The 15,196-nt window shown below is 42.2% G+C and overlaps 1 protein-coding gene and 2 pseudogenes across 1 annotated transcript in view; 1 reads left to right on the top strand and 2 right to left on the bottom strand.

Annotated features, from left to right (window-relative positions):
* The window catches only part of MORC1 (MORC family CW-type zinc finger 1), a 247,048-nt gene that overhangs the window by 2,489 nt on the left and 229,363 nt on the right, over nucleotides 1-15,196 (top strand). The window contains exons 3-4 of the mRNA XM_070072071.1: nucleotides 900-972; nucleotides 2,814-2,938. The gene's annotated coding sequence lies outside the window, so the exon portion shown is untranslated. The remainder of the gene's footprint in view (nucleotides 1-899; nucleotides 973-2,813; nucleotides 2,939-15,196) is intronic.
* LOC138849522 (ankyrin repeat domain-containing protein 12-like) lies at nucleotides 8,659-9,901 on the bottom strand (annotated as a pseudogene).
* LOC138849521 (roquin-1 pseudogene) lies at nucleotides 11,805-13,119 on the bottom strand (annotated as a pseudogene).

The raw sequence follows: 15,196 nt of genomic DNA, 5'->3' as shown, positions 1-15,196 counted from the left end.
CCATGAAGGAGCCAGAGTTAGAGTTCCTGGCTCCTGGCTTTGGCCTGGGCCAGGTCTGGCTGTTGCAGCCATTTGGGGAGTGAACCAGCAAACAGAACCTCCCTTCTCTCCCCGCTCTGTCATGCTTACTTTTAAATAAATAAATCTCAAAATTTTTTTAAAAAATAAAAAATACCACAAACATAAAGAATAAACAACAATGGGACTCAGTCCAAGTCTAAAATCGTGAAATGAAGATATTGCATAGTTTGATTGGGATATAGGTACAAAGATAAAACTATGACAAGGTTGAGACAAAGGGAGATTAAAAAAAAAAAAAAAGAAGAGTTAACTGGATCAATGACGTACTATTCTATTACTATTCTATCATTCAACTAGATTTTTTTTTTTTTTTTTGGACAGGCAGAGTGGACAGAGAGAGAGACAGAGAGAAAGGTCTTCCTTTTCCATTGGTTCACCCTCCAATGGCCGCCGTGGCCGGCGTGCTGCGGCCAGTGCACCACGCTGATCCGAAGGCAGGAGCCATGTGCTTCTCCTGGTCTCCCAAGGACTTGGGCCATCCTCCACTGCACTCCCAGGCCACAGCAGAGAGCTGGCCTGGAAGAGGGGCAACCAGGACAGAATCCAGCGCCCCAACTGGGACTAGAACCTGGTGTGCCAGCGCCGCTAGGCGGAGGATTAGCCTATTGAGCCGTGGCGCCTGCTCAACTAGATTTCTTAAAGAAAGTTTTAAATCCCTAAGTTGATAAAATAATGTGGGATAAAAATTGAATAAATCCAGCCAAGTCTAATGAGAGGATTTCCTTGAGTTTGGGATATCATGACATGCATGTTGTAGGGGAAATATGTAGTAATTAATATTCACTACCTCTTGTATTTATGGAAATTTTCATCTATAGAGGTGGTATATAACAGGAAGAAAGTCCCACTTCTGGAACCATGATCTCCACTCTAAATTCATCACTCTTTATGGTAGGTAGGTTCCAAGTAATGGGGGTCCCTTAGGTAATGGAGTAATTAATTTCCACAGGGAATAGAGACAACAACACAATTCATCAGTTCTGTGTCATCCAGGCGTGGGGAAGAACAAGTGGGGAATTCAAAAGAGATAGGCTCCCCTCTCCTCAAGGAAAAGAGAGACCAAGGGAGGCTGGTTACACAGAAGGATGCCCTGACAAGAAGCCACTGTGGAAGAGATTCAGGCTCTACCAAGGGTGGGGAACCTCTTTCTGCCAAGGGCTGTTTGGATATTTATAACATTATTCATTTGTAGACCATACAAAATTATCAACTTAGCAATTAGCCTGCAATTGACTTACTTAATTTTGAGTTCTGCCTGCAGTTGCCTTGACAAGGCTAGATTAAATGATGTCACATTATACAGCTCACAGGCTAGAGGTAGCTTACCTCTGCTTAAACAAACAAGTCACTCTCCATCCCCAGCCTCTCTATATAAAATGGAATGATTTAAGGTGATGGGTGTGGAGTTTAGAAAGCTATGAAATGCTGTAGATTTGCAATCCTTACCCACATGCTTCCTTTCAAAGCCTGTTGGCATTTTTTTTAAATTGATTTACTGTTCTCCAATAAAATGTCCTGTTATCTCTGAGAAGACTCGGGAAAAGACTCCATCAGAAACTGCCACGCTGGCATAGGTCTAAGTATAAGTCCCAGCCTCTGGGCCAGGCACCAGCCTCATCCATGCTGGGAACAGCTTACAAATGCCTCTGAGACAGAAGAGCAGGGTAATAGCAGTGTTTTTATGTGGAGCCTTGAAATGAGCTACTTCCACATTCGGTCCACATTCAGTAATTCTCCTCTGCCACACCTGGTGATTTTTCTCAGCAGTATCTGTGAAATGAAAGGCTTTATGCCTTGTTGAAGAAATTTCAGGCTACAAATAAAAAGATGGTGGTGTGCTGGACTGATGGTAGAGCATTGTTGACATCACAGCTGAGGCTTATTTGTTTCTTTTACAGGTTGGACTTCTTCCACTATGTTATTGTCATATAATAATCATAGTAGAATGAAGATAATAACAATTCAATAATATATAAATGAAACAAAAAAACTCTTCTAAAAGTGTTGTACAGATTTGGTCACTCATATACATTGTGCCCATTCTAAGTTTCTCTTAATACAATATTACTTGAACTAACCTCAAATGACTGAAGTCTGACGATCTGATGTGGGAAGAATATGACAATAGTGAAAAAAATCAGATAACGAGCAAATTTCAAATTAGAAACAAAGGTTTATCTGAATGTCTAAAGTATAGCAAGCATTCTCTGGGTATTGCTGTGGTATGATATGATGTGAAAGTAGTAGAATTATAGGTGAATAAAATCCCCAGTCTGAAAATGGTGTGTGGGAGAATATGCAGGACAATTCAATTTATTTCAAAGGTGTGCAAATTGAGTTAGAAAATGAATGGTAAGAGACAGTACTTTTGCCACAGCAAGAAAAATGTACTTACTTCTTTCTTTGAATTACCAGTGATTCATTGCATGTCTGTAAGTGCTAAGCTCAAAGGTCAAGGTACAAGTCTTCCTTACATGTGTGAGGATTTTTTGCACCTTTGAACTTTAAAAAAGATTTTTATTGCAGAATGTCCCAAAGTTCAATGTATCTCATTTTATACTTTGCATTCTAATAACATCCTCAAGTTGGCTACTTGCAATGGTTTTTAAAAAGGTCTTGCTGAAAGAAGGGTAAACAAGTTTGAGAGAGATTTGGATGTATTATTTCCCTTCACTTTCCATGGGCAAATCCTAGGAAATACAATTATGGAAATGCCTATCTTGTTTTTTCAGGTCCAGGCTGGGGCATAATTCTTGGAAGCCAATTGAATTGATACAAAGCCTCAATTTAGAAATTGGACATCAGTACCTTAAGTGGGGGTTCCATGAAGCAGATTTTCTCAATACTTTTATTGGAGGTCAGTCTCAAAAATATTTTTATCCACAAAATTTTCATATCCTCACCCATTAACCTGTGTGTGTCTGTCTGCTTCCTGGTGTCTTCAACTGACTTATTCCCTTTCTGTGAGCTTCTATGCCTAGGATTTCAGGTATGCACACGGCTTAATAACTTCACTAAAATTGTCCATAACACAAATTCTATTTTTTGGAAAAATTTCTATCCATTGTCAGTTAATTCCAAGTGAAGACAGGAAAACCCTTTATTTATTTAAACTGCACTGATAGTTTCTCCCTTTTTAAAAAAAATTTATTTGTATATATAGAACTGACTTCATGTATATCATATATACAATTTTAAGCACATAATGAGACTTCCCACCCTTCCTTCTTCTCTTTCTTTTCTCTCTTTTCATTTTTTATTTTATTTTATTTTTATAATAATAATATATTTTCTTTTTAAAACTTTTTTTTTTAGTGGCACAGATACACCCCGGAGCAGCAGTTAGCATGTCCAATATTTCTTTCTTTCATAACCTTTTGTGACTTCCACACACCCTCTTCAACTTACTTGAAACATTTTTTTTAGTGGGTAAAATAGCAAGGTTTATTAGGGCAGGGACATCCGTAAGGATGGATGGGCACCTCTCCAGAGCGAGCCTGAGAGACTGGGGTGGGGGGAGAAAGGAGCGAGGTTACATGGTTGAGTAGAGAGATTACACCTGACCAGGCCAGGGGGGCAGCTCAGCAGAGAGGCAGAGGGCTGAGCGCGTAGTCTGGTTGAGACCAGGGGGTTTTTAAGGAGATGGGTCTTGCTTCCCCACCTGTTCCTCTTGGAACAAAGGGCTTTTTGGATGCAAATATTAAGAAACTTCTCCCTGAGTTTTCTCTGAAACAAAGACTTTATGGATGCAAATGTTATCAGACACGAGGAAGGGAGCAGGGTGTTTGAGATGCAGATACTGGGCTGCACCTGGGAGACTGTGGAAGATTTGTCAGGCAGAAGGGGTGGTGAACCCCCCCCCCCCACCTGGCAGGTTATCAGGTGGAAAGGGGCAGGGCAGGGCATGATGTGAATATCGGGCTGCCCCTGAAACACCATCGGGATGACCTTGAGATGCAGCATATGCTGGACATAGATGTCTTCTCTTTAGGTCTTTATGTCGCACACACATAAGCTCATAACTGACTTCCTACCTAACATTCCCCCCTCAAGAGGTAATACCCAAAATTCTTCTTTGGGATTATGGATGGAGTTCCATTTTCTGTAACTTCTTCAAAGCTGGCATATGGGCGTTGAGGGGGATTTGGGTATTTCCTCTTGCTATCTGTCTTATGGTGTGCAACAGTGGCCTTGAAAAGACTGTGCTGCTCGATCCAGAGGGCTGCTCAGGTCATCCAATGGAATGGGCTGGAAGCCTTGTCTGACGACCATTTGGAGTTCGACAGCTTTAATCTGTTAGAGACAAAACGAACAAGGGCATTAAAAACACTCGGTGCAAAGAGAAGCATCAAGATTACAGAAGTTATTGGGCCAAGGAGAGAAAATAGCCAGGATTTCCATGACCACATGTCAGGCCAGAAATCCCAGCCCTGCTTGGCCTGGTCCTGGAGCTGTTTGGCTTTGTCCAGGAAAAGTATGAATTTGGATTTGTACCTGTCTAGTCTGATTGACCCAGAGACAACATTCTTCCTGGAACATGGCACAGATATCCCCCGGAGTAGCAGTTAGCATGTCCAATATTTCTTTCTTTGATAACCTTTTGTGACTTCCACACACCCTCTTCAACTTACTTGAAACATTCCATCATTTCCATTCCAGTCTAGCCATCAGGATTCTTACAAACCATGTCCTTTCCTTATTTAAAAAGCTCTTTCCTTTTTAACCCTTCTTACCAACAACACTCTTTACTTCTAAACGTTTCTTACCAAGCACACATTTCTGTACTTGTGATGTTTTCCATAGAGCCTGGTTGGGTCTTTCTACCTTGCTGGAAGACTGAGGTCTCCATGCAGAGTGAAGATGCCTTACAAATCCCTTGTGTGATCTAGAGCTCTGTTTAAGGCAATCAGTTCTGCTAACTGAGCAAAAGTTCCTGGGGGCAGAGCACGCTTCAATAACGTGCCATGCCGTAACTGTTGCATACCCTGAGAAGCAGGTCCTGTCTGACAAAACTGTTTCTGTCTGTGAACCAAACCTCATCTGCATTAGTCAGGGGGCTGTCTCTTGGGTCCCTTCTGCTGGCATAGATCAAATCTATAGTCTCAGTACAGGAGTGGAGGGGACCACTTTCCCCTGGAACTGGCATTACAGTAGCCGGGTTTAGAGTAGAGCAATGCCTTATTTTTACCTGAGGGTTTTCTAGAAGGAGGACCTGATACATTAGTATACTACTATCTGTGAGCCAGTGAGAGCCCTTTTTCTCTAATAGAGAATTTATTTGATGTGAGGTATAAAGGGTGATATTTTGCCCAGTGTAATTTTAGATACCTCCTCTGTCAGCAAGGCAACTGCTGCTATCATCCTTAGGCAGTTGAGCCCATCCTTGTGCAACCATGTCTAAGGTTTTAGAAAGGTAGCCCACAGGTTGCTTAACAGGTCCAAGATCCTGAGTTAACCCTCCTAAGGTGACTCCCTGCCTCCCAGTGAAGTACAGCTGGGAGGGTCTCTCTGGGTTTGGCAGTCCTAGCACAGGGGCTTTAGTCATAGCATCCTTTAGCTGAGCAAAGGCTGTGGTTTGCTCTTTCCCCCAAAGGAGGGGGGCTCTGCTTTGGCTGCCTGTCGAGAGCCTGGTTTAGGAATTGTGCTGTTTCCCTGTATCTAGGAACCTGATAGAGAAAACTGGGACTGCCTGAAGTTTGCAGAAGTAGGAATTTGCTGCATGGCCCATATCCTCTCTGGGGCAGGTCTTCTCTCCCCAGGGGTGAGGATAAGGGTTAAGTAATTAACACTCTAATGGACTAGCAATGCTTTGTTTTCCTCTGGATACCTAGTAACTAGTTTTGCTAGGAAGTTAAGCCAATGTACAAGACTAGAGTCTCAGGCTGGGAAAGGAGACAGACTAACAAATCATTTACATTTAACCATCTACATTATGGACTATTGCGCACCCTCCTCAAGAGATAGGCCCTTTAAGTCCTCAGTGAGGACCTGTCCAAATAGGTGCAGGACTATCTGAGTTAGCTATTACTGAAAGCCCTGTTTTTAGGAACTGGCAGGGAGGGCTTTCTAAGCTTAATACTATTGGACAGACTTTTAAGGCCTGGCTGGGTGTGTGAGGCCCAGACCTATCCATGGTGTGCTGGAAGAGAATTGAAAGAGATGCAAATCTCCTTTCAGGGAGACACCTGTTGACTTGCATTACATGGCTGGACTAGGAGGAGAGCTGAATAGGAGGCTGATAGAAATAGGCAACTTGCGTTTCACTGACCCTAGGCCATCCCCTCAATAGCAGTGGCTGGAGCTGGAAGCTGGGCAGAGGCTTAGCAGAGCCAAAGGCTTTTTAGCTCAGGGCCACAAGGTCTGTGGTTCTGAACCAGGAGTCCTTCGACACCCAGGGCAGTTCCGTGTCTAGTTGCCTTGCTCTTGGCAGAGCTGACAGAAGGCAGTTGCTGTCATGACAGCTGCTTGCCCAATGCCCTGGCTCCTTATATCAGCAAGTTTGGGGTGCACTGGCCTTGCTGGGTCTCCTTGATGGCAGATCACCGTGTAAAGCAGCCATTGATTGGCCTGTTGCCTATCCTCTGCTGCTAGCTTGCTCCTCATTCTCCTGGTCTCTAGTAAAGTAGACCAAGGAGGCAGCCTCTATGATGCCAGTCAAGGGGGTGCTCAACCCAACCCTGATTTCTGAAGCTTTCTTCTAATATCAGGGGCAGCTTGAGTTAGGAACCTATCCCCTAATATGGCATTTCCTACGGCAGAGTCCTGATCTAAATCACTATACTTATCAAGGCCCTCTTTGAGCCTTTCTAGAAAGGCAGCTGGATTTTCCTGTGGTCCCTGTTCTGTCATTGATAGCTTGTTAAAGTTCTTCGGTCTTGCCTTACTGGCTGCCCTTAGACCTGCTAAAAGACAAGCCAGCATGTGGTCCCTACTTTTTCTTCCCTCAGGGGTATTATAGTTCCATGATGGTTCCTTAATTGGGAATGCTGCCTCCGCGATTTAAATTTTATTTAAGGTATACAAATTTCAACAATAATATATTTTCTTTCTTTTTTTGTGGATCTCTTAATTTGCTAACTTATTAATTCCATAAGCATTTACTAGTAGTCATATTTCACAGTTCCTGAAATATAAAATTGAGGAAGTGAGTTTCACAAGCTACGACAACAAATTTATAAGAGTACAATTTACTATTTTAACACAGAGAAAATGAGGCTTGAAACACTGGTCATTTTGTGTATTGTAAGACACAGAAATGCACTCAGTAAACACCAATGGGTAACAACACATCACTCTCTTTTCAGAACTCTTCTTATTTGTCCTATAGTTTGACTCTAAAAGTAGCTTGTGTATTTATTATTATGGAACATTTCATATGAGAAAAATTTATACCAGCTGCCTAATAAACAAGGCCAGATTGCTGGCAAAGTAACATAAGAAAAAGATGAACAACTCTTTCAACAATAAGTGGTATTTTAAATTTTATCCATTGGGCACTCTTTCTGTAATGAAACTAAGGTCTGACAAAGCTGTCAATAAAATCTATACCTTGGTAATTAATGAATGTTAAAAAGTGAACTATGTGACAGAGATATCCACTTATCCATTAGTATAACTGTTGTTTGTAAGCACGATCTGACTATCTGAATATGATTGAGTTTTCAGCATAATAGCAAGAAGCAATTATTTGGAGCAAACACTATTATTAGAATTTCTGTATAGGAATGGAAGAAGACCATGAGAAAACAGCAGAAGATAAGGGAACAAAAAAAGACTTAAGAATTACACAAATTTAAAAGTGTCACATACTTATACAGAAATAAGCTGTATTAACCAGGACATGTCTTCCTGTAACAACATCATTAAGTCTCTGACATTTATGACACAAAACTGCTACTCAAATTATGGTCCATGAAGTCGGGCCAGTCTACAAATTTTGTTACTGATCTGGAATGAAATAAAAAGTTTGCAACAAAATGGAAACCACTATATCACTAAGCACACTGTTTACTTCAGCTGACTTTTTTTTTTTTTAAATAGCATTTCTCCTTTTTGATGAAGAAAGAAATACACTGATTTACATTCTAGGACAAGCTCCTTTTTTTGAGCAGTGGGAATACCCAGTTTGTGAAACAACTGCTCTTGAGTATACTGACACGAAGCACATGGCCCAATGGAATAAACCGTATTTGGGATGTTACACAGATGATGTCCTTTTATTTACTCCAAATTTATTAAGTTCTGAAATTCACAGTCTTGGTTATTCTCTAACTTTGTAACACTTAAAATTTATCTGGCACATGGATGACACGATGTATCAGATGGATAACAATGTTATCAAGCTTCACACACACAAACATCTATCAGAAGTTAAATTAATTCTTAATTAAATATTAATGTTTTGAATTTAGATGGGATGAAGTTCAGTAAAGTCTCCAAGGACCTCATGTAAACAAAGCAATAAATGTTGGGTATTTCCATCAGCCTTTTTCAGTAACTCCAAAATCTTTGTAAGATACTTACTGATGATTTTTGCATCATTCCTTGAGGGAGTTTGATTAAGCAACTCAGGTACATTCACCATGAGGAAAATAAATATTCTGTATAACTTTCATCATCACCCGACAAAGGTACCTCTCTAGTAGTAATTCCCACCCTTCTGTTTCTGCTACATCCACTGGGTGCTCCCCATGCTTATTAGCTTGAAATGGGTTTCCAGCATGATGAAGTGATAGTTTCACTGTATCTCTGTGCCCATTACTAGCAGAATTGTGGAGTGGAGTGTCATCCTCTATTCCTTGTGTGTTAACATCTGCTCCAGTTGCAATATGGATCTTAGCAACATCATAATATCCAACATTGCAAGTTTCATGCGGTGGTGTCCAACCTGCAAAAGCTTTCATATTCACATCTGCTCCTAAACTTATTAATTCTTCAACTTGTTTCATATTTCCTCAAATAGCTGCCATGTGCAAAGGAGTCTGACCATGTTCATTTGTTTTATTAACTTTATCTCTTTGTTGAGATGAAGAACTGGGGTTTTCTTCTGGGCTGGTGCTGTTTGTGATAGATGATTTGGTGTGAAATCTGGACTGTTGTCTCTTGCTGTCACCTACATAAAAGTGCCATCTGCTCGTGCTCAGAGTGTGGAAAACCAAAGAGAATGCTAACTGGTGTTGATTTCTTATTTCCAGCTTCCTTTTTATGGTTTTCTTCTTTTCTGGACCTTCTTTCTCTGTGTCTGAACCTCATTCTTCATTTCTTGATGGGCTAATAGTAAAAGGAAGTTGACACTTCATGGATGATTTCTCTTTCATCTCCTTGCTCACATCACTTTGGTCGATTTTTAGAATTTTTCTATAAGATGAAATCTTTACTCTTTTTTAAAAAGATTTATTTATTTATTTGAAAGTCAGAATTACACAGAGAGAGAAGGAGAGGCAGAGAGAGAGAGAGAGAGAGAGAGAGAGAGGTCTTCCATCTACTGGTTCACTCCCCAACTGGCCGCAACGGCCAGAGCTGTGCTGATCCAAAGCCAGGAGCCAGGAGCAAGGAGCTTCTTCTGGGTCTCCCATGCAGGTGCAGGGGCCCAAGGACATGGGCTTTCCACTGCTTTCCCAGGCCATAGCAGAGAACTGGATTAGAAGAGGAGCAGCCAGGATAGAACCAGTGCCTATATGGGATGCTGGCACTGCAGGTGGTGGCTTTACCCACTATGCCACAGTGCCGGGCTCCTACTCTTTCTTCCTTATGACTTCCCTACCATTTTGCTGTCACTGTCAGAATTTTCACTCTGAATTGGTTTTGTGATTAGGTACATAGGATGGTACTGCTGCAGGTGGAATCTCTTGTATAATACTGGGAAGGGTACCCTTGATGGCTATCATTGTGAGGTGGGTTACATAGGTGGGTACTGTTGTGGCTGTGTGACATACTGAGAGTTTACTACACGATCTTGTAGATAGGGCAGATAATTATCCAAGTACGAAGGACTAGGATCAGGAGCAGGAGGTGGAGGATGGATAAAGTGGGATGCACACTGTGGTGGTGGAGTACGGTACATACACTGTTGATCATGTGCTGGCGCAAATGGTGGAGCAACTCCTTCAGGATCCTGATAATCACATCTGTCTGTTGTGCTGGATATAACTGAGAGCCTTCTGGTTCCATCTGAAGTGCTTTGGTGACAGGTATTGGAAACAGATCTGTTGGCGCTCTTGGAGAGAGGTACAGCTTGTGGATTCACAGGTAAGGCACAAATACTCTTAGGGACAGATTCTAGCAGTTCAGGAACTTCTGCTAAAGGCAGGCCCACCTCATTGAGATGACCCAACAAGGCAGTCAGTTTGTTCATTTTCTTTTTTTTTTTTTTTTAACTTTTATTTAATGAATATACGTTTCCAAAGTACGAATAATGGATTACTATGGCTTCCCCCCAATACCGTCCCTCCCACCCACAACCCTCCCCTTTCCCACTCCCTCTCCCCTTCCATTCACATCAAGATTCATTTTCGATTATCTTAATATACAGAAGATCAGCTTAGTATACATTAAGTAAGGATTTCAACAGTTTGCTCCCACACAGAAACATAAAGTGAAAAATAATAGATGATTTTTTTTTAATGATGATGAAATCAGATCAGACCTATTGTCATGTTTAATCCCAGTGAGAGTCAAGTTGGGAGTTGATAGTTTCTTTTCTTTTCTTTTTTTTTTTTTTTTTACAGAGGATCAGTTTAGTATGCATTAAGTAAAGATTTCAACAGTTTGCACCCCCATAGAAACACAAAGTGAAATATATTATTTGAGTACTCGTTATAGCATTAAATCTCAATGCACAGCACATTAAGGACAGAGATCCTACATGAGGAGTAAGTGCACAGTGACTCCTGTTGTTGACTTTACCAATTGACACTCCTGTCTATGGCATCAGTAATCTCCCTATGCTCCAGTCATGAGTTTCCAAGGCTATGGAAGCCCTCTGAGTTCTCCGACTCTTATCTTGTTTAGACAAGCTCATAGTCAAAGTGGAGGTTCTCTCCTCCCTTCAGAGAAAGGTACCTCCTTCTTTGAAGACCTGTTCTTTCCACTGAGATCTCACTCACAGAGATCTTTTGCCAGAGTGTCTTGGCTTTCCATGCCTGAAATACTCTCATGGGCTTTTCAGCCAGATCTGAATGCCTTTAGGGCTGATTCTGAGGCCAGAGTGCTATTTAGGGCATCTGCCACTCTATGAGTCTGCTGAGTATCTCACTTCCCATGTTGGATCACTCTCCCCTTTATTTATTCTATCGGTTAGTGTTAGCAGGTACTAGACTTGCTTATGTGCTCCCTTTGACTCTTAGTCCTTTCATTATGATCAATTGCAAACTGAAATTGATCACTTGGACTAGTGAGATGGCATTGGTACATGCCACCTTGATGGGATTAAATTGGAGTCCCCTGGTATGTTTCTAACTCTACCATTTGGGGCAAGTCAGCTTGAGCATGTCCCAAATTATATATCTCTTCCCTCTCTTATTCCTACTCTTATGTTTAACAGGGATCACATTTCAGTTAAGTTTCAACACTTAAGAATAACTGTGTATTAATTACAGAATTAAACCAGTCATATTAAGTAGAACAGACAAAAAAACTACTAAGAGGGATAATGTATTAAGTTGTTCATTAACAGTCAGGGCTATGCTGATCAAGTCACCGTTTCCCATAGTGTCCATTCCACTTCAACAGGTTTCCTGAATTTTTTCCACTTCCTCCTGTGAGTGAGCAAATGTACGTTGGCCCCACAAGGCCATCCTTCTCTCTGCTTCATATCCCAAATAAGTCGCATATTTGTTATGCTGTGGAGGCTGCTGTTGATCTGCTCCTTTTTTGCTATGGTTCTGAGTATAATCAACTAGCCCATGCACCACTGTACATACAGCACCCAACCCATTTTCTAGCAGTTTCCAAGTAGGGGAAGGGGCATCTGGACTAGGGTTAATGCTAGCCAACAGCTCCAAATGAGGTCTTTGTGGGTTCCAGTTTACTGGGTCTCCAGTGTGCTGGAGAGCAATTGTTAGTTCCCGAACACTCTGTGCAAAAGAGGCTGAGGTCTGCAACTTATTAATAACGGGCTGTGTACGAGATTTGTGAGATCAGTCTCCATAGAGCAAAGAGGATCAGTGGTCTGCTGCAATTCATAAACATGATTCCATAGCAGCCTGCACTTTCTGGGAGTCTTTCTGGAGCTTTAAACGTTCTAAATTCTTCTCTCAGCTGCATCAAGGAAGAATCGTCATCATGTTTCATGACTTTGAAGTGGGGATCTCTATAAAGGAGCTGAACAACATGTCCAATGCATTTTAGAAGCTTGAGGAAACCGTGGTTCCAATCTTCACACCACAAACAGAACTCATGTTTTTCTTGACAGAGCAGAACCATCTTCAAAACCAGTAGAACCATTTTTAGAGCTTCCTTCTGCATTGCTAGTGCAAGGAACCGGTAGCCTCTGGCCCTAACTGCTGCTCAAAGAGTAAAAGAGTTGCTGAGGATTCTGGTGCTAGAAAAAGAGCTTTTTAACTGTTTATTCACCTAAAGATGGAGCTGCTCTCATGGGAGGAATCCTGCCTTCTCCTACTGTTGGCAGTGGAACAGAGTCACACAGTTTCCTCCGCACTGGGGGACTCAGAATACCCTGAGTAGTACTACTCAAACCTATTCCTCTAGCGCTGCTGAGTGGTCTCAAGCACAATGCTAATTCTTCTGCACACTTCTTGGCTCCTTCATAATACCCACTATGCAAAGTAATGGACTGTTGTTCAGGCACTTGAGTACCCACTAGCTGCAGCAATGCTGAGTTCGTGGCGAGGAGCTCAGTATCTGTGTTGACAGTGGTCTGGTTAAATGGGCAAGACTTGAGGTGGAATTTATTCAGGCACACCTTGCAGACTGTGTGGCTGCAACCCAAACTGATGAGCTTTTAAATCTGTTTGTTCAAAAATCTGAGTACAAATTGGGCAGGAGAGGAAATCCTTCCATTGGAGCTTGTACAGGCATTGCTCCTGGAGTCAGAATTCACTGACAGGTGCACAAAAATCTAAAGCAAGATTCCACTGGAATTAAAAACTTTGAAAAAAGTTTACCTTTTTTTTATCTTCCATAGATACAGTCAACATGTAGTGTGAAATATAACCACGCTGGTCCAAGCAGCAGCTCTTCTCATCTCCAAGTGCCCACAGCCACTGCTGCTGCCTCCGCCTCTGTCCCTGTCCTAGGCCTTTGGACCGTGGCCCACCGCCACCACCAGCATCACCTCTGGGCTTTCGTCAGCTGCCACTGAAGCTGCTTGTGTAGCAGGGGCCATCTTGTTGGTCCACAGCCTCTTCCTCCTCTCCTCCTCCTCCTCCTCCTCATCCTCTAGCATCCCTTTGCTCTGTTGATCTTATTTTAAAGTCATTGTCCCAAGCTTTCCTGATCATTATCCTGTTTTGGCACCACTCTACTCCACCCCTGCATTGTCTCCTCTTCACTTTATTACAAATCTCTTAGAGATGACCTTTCCAGCAAAACAAGTGATCAGAACATCCAATTGACATTTTGCTTGTTTGTTTAATATCAAGATTCTCCCCAGGTCAAGAGTTCTGTTGCTTACTTTCTAACTGGCCTTCTTGCTTCAATTTTTGAACTGTAGTATTTGTGAACATTTAGAGTGATCACTAGGAAGCCTAAATTCATTCACAGAACTCTACCACTTAATACCTGAATACCTGACTCTGGTTTCTCACATCCTGTAGGATACATTTCACATTTTTCAGGTTTGCATTCAGGGGGCATTGTGATATGACTTCTTTTTATGTTTAATTTATTTATATGAGAGAGAGACAAACAGAAGGATAGGCAGTTAGAGGGAGAGAGAGAGAAAGGTAGAAAGGGAGAGAGGGAGAGAGGGAAGGAGGGAGGGAGAGAGAGAGATAAAGAGAGAGAGAGAGAGAGAGGCAGCTCTCATCTGCTGTTTTACTCCATCAGTGGCCAGGGCTGCGCTGGGACTTGATCCAGGTCTTCCACCTGGATGTCAGTAATGAGCCATCACTGCTGCCTCCCAGGTCTGTGTTAGAAGGCAGCTGGAGAATGAACCGGCATTGTGGTACAGCAGATAATAAATCCACCACTGTGGTAGAAATTACATATGGCTTCCTTCAGTTTTCCTTTGCTTTCTCTCCAATCTGTCTTGTTAGAGAGATTGGAAAACTAGAAACTATGCTTACACACCTTAGCAATGGTGGTTCTGGGTGTGAAAAAGATCCCATCAATTGAATTTCTCCTCCTCTTCCTCTCCCCATCCTTCTTATCTCTCTTTCTTTCTTTCTTTCTTTGATTTTATTTATTTATTTGAGAGGTAGAGTTATAGACAGAGGGAGAGACAAAGAGAAAAGTCTTCCATCCTCTGGTTCACTCTCAAATGGCCAGAGCTAAGCTGATCTGAAGTCAGGATCCAGGAGCTTCTTCCAGGTCTCCCATGTGGGTGCAGGGACTCAAGCACTTGGACCATCTTCCACTGCTTTCCCAAGCCATAGCAAGAGCTGCATTGGAAATGGAGCAGCTGGGACCCAAACCAATGTCCATATGGGATGCTGGCACCACAGGAGGAGGCTTAGCCTACTACACTACAGTACTGACCCCTTCTCTTTCTTTAAAAGTTTATTTATTTGACAGGCATAGCAACCTAGAAAGGGAGTGACAGAAAGATAGAGATCTTCTCTCCAGTAGTTTGCTCCCCGAAATGGCTGCAAAAACAGGGACTAGATCAGGTCAAAGACAGGAACCAAGAACTCAATCTGGATCCCCAACATGGTTGGCAGGGACTCAAGTACCTATCATCATTTGATACTTTCCAGGTTCATTAGCAGGACACTGGATTGAATGTAAAGTAGCCAGGACTGTGACCTACACTGGGATATGGAATGTGGGCATCCCAAGTAGCATCTTACCCACTGTGCCACACTACCCATCCCTAGACTGCCTTCTATCAGAAGTCAGATGCCTCCCTCCTCCATTATGTTCTTTTCCTCCTCCCTCACATTGCCTCCCATGCCCCATCTCTTTCTTTATGGTTTCAGGCATGAAGGACATACAA

This window comes from Oryctolagus cuniculus, chromosome 4 (assembly GCF_964237555.1).
Source record: "Oryctolagus cuniculus chromosome 4, mOryCun1.1, whole genome shotgun sequence".
NCBI classification, from domain to species: Eukaryota; Metazoa; Chordata; class Mammalia; order Lagomorpha; family Leporidae; genus Oryctolagus; species Oryctolagus cuniculus.
The sequence above is the reverse complement of the archived record's forward strand: the minus strand, read 5'-3'. Positions and strand labels throughout refer to the sequence as shown.